A 5,256-nucleotide genomic window follows, 5' to 3' on the forward strand; every position below is an offset into this window, starting at 1 on the left:
CTGTCCACTCGCCGAACGTCGGGGCTTCGCCAGCTCGGGTTGGCCGAGTGCCGTCGGCGCTTTGCCCACCGCGAGGCAGCCGAAAGGGGCTTGCCGCCGGGCGTTTCTCAGGTCCCTCCCGCGGTGTGTGCCAGGCTTCCCAGTGCTTTTAAATGTCTGCTCCACGGCTCACTAAACTTTACCTCTGCAGCCCCTCGCCCAAGGCTTCCCCGAACCCTTCCGACAGTCGCCAAAGTCAGTTCAGAAATCGTACGAGACCCTAAGCTTTGATGATAGAAGGATACTGTGTATAAAAACACAGAGGAAGGTACCGCTTAACAGTTGCTAAGACATCGGTTGTGTCATCAGCTGAAGGTTCCGCCCACAGCGACATTCAGGCTGGGGCTGACAAGTGGCAAGTAACATTTGCGCCACACAAGTGCCAGGCAATGACCATCTCCAACAAGAGAGAATCCACCCATCGCCCCCTTGACATTCAATGGCATTAACATCACTGAATCCCCCACTATCAACATCCTGGGGGTTACCATTGACCAGAAACTGTCGGAGGGTCAGTGCTGAGGGAGCGCCGCACTGTCAGAGGGTCAGTGCTGAGGGAGCGCCGCACTGTCGGAGGGTCAGTACTGAGGGAGAGCCGCACTGTCGGAGGGTCAGTACATAGGGAGCGCCGCACTGTCGGAGGGTCAGTGCTGAGGGAGAGCCGCACTGTCGGAGGGTCAGTACTGAGGGAGCGCCGCACTGTCGGAGGTTCAGTGCTGAGGGAGTGCCACACTGTCGGAGGGTCAGTGCTGAGGGAGAGCCGCACTGTCGGAGGGTCAGTGCTGAGGGAGCGCCTCACTGTCGGAGGGTCAGTACTAAGGGAGCGATGGTATAATAATGAGGGAAATAATGAACAGGAACTTGGAGAGGTTTGAGTTAATGATGGAGAGTCAGCGGAGATTTGGAAACAGTTTAACGAATCAGATTAAATTATTTGTTGCACTAAGAGAGAAGGTTGCAGAAAATGCAGTGGATGCCGTTTATATGGATTTTAAGACAGCATTTGACAAAGTGCCACATGAACGGCTGGTTAAGAACATTGAGGCTCCCGGAATAGGAGGGTCAGTGTCCAACTGGATGAGACTAAATATTGGCTTAAGGACAGATAACAGCGGATAGTGGCGGGCAGCTGTTTTACAGACTGGAGGATGCTCTCCGAGGGTCGGTGCTGGGGTCGCTGCATTTTCTTTGGCTGCTTATCAATGACTTGGAACTTGGGAGTAGAATTTCAAAATGTGCGGATGGCACCATCCTTGGGGGAGCGGCAGACGGTGAGGGTGGTCCGAATCCTCTGTACCTGGACATAGAGAGGCCAGCACAATGGGCAGGCAAGCGGCGGCTGCAGTTTAACACAGGGAAGTGGGAGGCGATGTTGTTTTGGGAGAAGGGTTGTGGAGGGGGGCGACAGAGACTTCGTGGCCCAGTTCTAAGGCCTGTGCAGGGGCACAGGGACCCGGGGTTTACCTGGGCATCGGTCCTGAAGGCAGACATGTTGAGAGCGCGGTTAGCAAAACGTCTGGGATCTCGGGTTCCATCCACTGAGGCATCGAGTGCAAAGCAGCGAAGTCCAGGCTGAACCTTGATCAAACTCTGGTTAGGCCCCAACTCGAGCAGCACCTCCTGCTCCGGTCGCCACACTGTAGGGAGGATGTGAGGGTCCCCGAGAGCGGTGGCGGAGGGAGATTTACCAGAACGGTTCCCGGGGATGAGGGAGGGGGTGGGTTTTATCTACGAGGTTCGGTTGGAGGAGCTGGGGCTGTTCCTCTCGGAGTGAAGGAGGTTGAGGGGACCCTCTGAGAGAGGTGGACAAGATGGTGACGGGATTGGATAAGGTGGGCAGGGGAAAGCTGTTCCCATTGGCTGACGGTGCCCGGACTGGGGTCGGGGGGGTGTGGGGTGGAGGCGGAAGGGGGGTGGGAGAGACAGATTTAAGATTTCGGGCTGGGGGGGAGGGAGGGGAAGGTGTGGAAGAATTGTTTTAAGCAGCGACTGGTCAGGACCTGGAACTGACTGAGTGCAACATGGGGGCAGCGGTGGCCATGAAGGATATCAGTCGGACGGGCATTGGAAGGAAATAAACTGGCAGGGAGACAGGGAAAGAGGGTGTGCAGGATGGGGACTGGCGGGATTGGCCTACAGCGAGCGAGCATGGAGTCGATGAGCCAGATGGGATCCTCCTGTGCCATAACGCCACCAACCAAACCCAGATGAGGCTCCATTTGAAATACTCACCGCTACTGATCCTATTCACATGGGAAGTGCGTTCTCTAGTCAAGGGCGATGTCATGATTACAGGTTCATCAGGTATCACCACACTGCCAATGAGAATCAAGGGGGAGAGTCAGACGATAGTGGAGCAGGAACAGATTAGATACAGGGTGAAGCTCCCTCTACACCGTCCCCATCAAACACTCCCAGGACAGGTACATCACGGGGTTAGATACAGAGTAAATCTCCCTCTACACCGTCCCCATCGAACACTCCCAGGACAGGTACAGCACGGGGTTAGATACAGAGTAAATCTCCCTCTACACCGTCCCCATCGAACACTCTCAGGACAGGTACAGCACGGGGTTAGATACAGAGTAAAGCTCCCTCTACACTGTCCCCATCAAACACACCCAGGACAGATACAGCACGGGGTTAGATACAGAGTAAATCTCCCTCTACACTGTCCCCATCAAACACTCCCAGGACAGGTACAGCACAGGGTTAGATACAGAGTAAAGCTCCCTCTACACTGTCCCCATCAAACACTCCCAGGACGGGTACAGCACGGGGTTAGATACAGAGTAAAGCTCCTTCTACACTGTCCCCATCAAACACTCCCAGGACAGGTACAGAACGAGGTCAGGTCAGTTTTCCATGCTCGGTCAGCGAGTCTGGCCCAGTTTCATGCTGAGTGTGAGGTCAGTCCCAGGATCAGGTGGGGTCAGGGTTCAGGGGTCAGTCATGCAGCCATCACTTACATGTAATTGGTGTTTGAGTTCGGGTAGTCAGTCTCATCATCACTGCTTTCTATAGTAGGAGAGAAGAGAGAGGTTAGATACTCACCCACGCTCAGAGATGCTCACACTCACCCACACTCGGGGACACACACTCACCCACACTCGGGGACACACACTCACCCACACTCGGGGACACACACTCGGGGACACACACACTCACCCACACTCGGGGACACACACTCACCCACACTCGGGGACACACACACTCACCCACACTCGGGGACACACACACACCCACACTCGGGGACACACACTCACCCACACTCGGGGACACACACACTCACCCACACTCGGGGACACACACTCACCCACACTCGGGGACACACACTCACCCACACTCGGGGACACACACACTCACCCACACTCGGGGACACACACTCACCCACACTCGGGGACACACACTCACCCATACTCGGGGACACACACTCACCCATACTCGGGGACACACACTCACCCACACTCGGGGACACACACACACTCACCCACACTCGGGGACACTCACACACTCACCCACACTCGGGGACACTCACACTCACCCACACTCGGGGACACTCACACTCACCCACACTCGGGGACACACACTCACCCACACTCGGGGACACACACTCACCCACACTCGGGGACACACACACTCACCCACACTCGGGGACACACACACTCACCCACACTCGGGGACACACACTCACCCACACTCGGGGACACACACACTCACCCACACTCGGGGACACACACTCACCCACACTCGGGGACACACACACACACACCCACACTCAGGGACACACACACACACCCATACTCGCTTGTGTTGATCAGAAACAAACCACTTTCACTCCAAAAGGAATATATTACTAAATGTTTCTAAAAATATGCTCATTTATCTTAAGCAGCCCATGTCCAATTGCAGCAAGACCTGGACAATATCCAGGCTTGGGCTGACAAGTGACAAGTAACATTCACGCCACACAAGTGCCAGGCAATAACCATCTCCAACAAGAGAGAATCTAACCATCGCCCCTTGACATTCAATGGCATTAACATCACTGAATCCCCCACTATCAACATCCTGGGGGTTACCATTGACCAGAAACTGAACTGGACCAGCCATATAAATACTGTGGCTATAAGAGCAGGTCAGAGGCTGGGAATCCTGCGGAGAGTAACTCACCTCCTGACTCCCCAAAGCCTGTCCACCATCTACAGGGCACGAGTCAGGAGTGTGATGGGATACTCCCCACTTGCCTGGATGAGTGCGGATCCCACAACACTCAAGAAACTCGACACCGTCCAGGACAAAGCAGCCCCCCTGCTCGATCGGCACCCCATCCACAAACATTCACTCCCTCCACCACCGACGCACAGTAGCAGCAGTGTGTGTACCATCTACAAGATGCACTGCAGCAACTCACCAAGGCTCCTTCGACAGCACCGCCCAAACCCACGACCTCTACCATCTAGAAGGACAAGGGCAGCAGACACACGGGGAACACCACCACCTGGAAGTTCCCCTCCGAGCCCCTCACCATCCGGACTTGGGAATATATCGGCCGTTCCTTCACTGTCGCTGGGGTCCAAATCCTGGAACACCCTCCCTAACAGTGCTGTGGGTGTACCTACACCACACGGGGACTGCAGCGGCTCAAGAAGGCGGCTCACCCACCACCTTCTCGAGGGGCAATTAGGGACGGGCAGTAAATGCTGGGCCCGGCCAGAGACGCCCACATCCCGTGAATGAACAGGTTTAAGAAAACTCTAAGTCCTTTACAGATCATATAATATTAGGCCAGAATTACAAACGACAGGAAAATGATACAACTTCAAGAGATTGAAGCAAACAGAAAGTATCTTACCCTTGGCAGTGTTTTCGTAGTTAGGTAAACTCTCTGTGAACAGAACAGAAATTCCCAATTAAACTCTCAGCCAGGGTTCGAACAGAGAGAGACGGAGAGTGAGGGATTGGAGGTGGAGAGAGAGAGACAGAGGGAGTGAGGGATTGGGGATGGGGAGAGAGAGAGAGAGAGAGAGAGAGGGATTGGAGATGGAGAGAGTGAGTGAAGGATTGGAGATGGAGAGAGAGAGAGTGAGGGATTGGAGATGGAGAGAGAGAGAGTGTGAGGGATTGTAGATGGAGATAGAGAGAGAGTAAGGGATTGGAGATGGAGAGAGAGAGAGAGTGAGGGATTGAGGATGGAGAGAGAGAGAGAGAGTGAGG

The 5,256-nt window shown here is 54.6% G+C and overlaps 1 long non-coding RNA gene across 1 annotated transcript in view; it reads right to left on the minus strand.

Annotated features, from left to right (window-relative positions):
• The window catches only part of LOC144676773 (uncharacterized), a 10,406-nt gene extending 5,484 nt beyond the window's left edge, over window positions 1-4,922 (minus strand). The window contains exons 1-3 of the long non-coding RNA XR_013575425.1: window positions 4,895-4,922; window positions 3,009-3,057; window positions 2,272-2,354 (exon numbers count right to left, since the gene is read on the minus strand). This is a non-coding gene — a long non-coding RNA (uncharacterized LOC144676773). The remainder of the gene's footprint in view (window positions 1-2,271; window positions 2,355-3,008; window positions 3,058-4,894) is intronic.
• Between the last annotated feature and the right edge of the window lie 334 nt (window positions 4,923-5,256).

This window comes from Cetorhinus maximus, unplaced genomic scaffold (assembly GCF_964194155.1).
Source record: "Cetorhinus maximus unplaced genomic scaffold, sCetMax3.hap1.1 HAP1_SCAFFOLD_1891, whole genome shotgun sequence".
In the NCBI taxonomy this organism is placed as follows: Eukaryota; Metazoa; Chordata; class Chondrichthyes; order Lamniformes; family Cetorhinidae; genus Cetorhinus; species Cetorhinus maximus.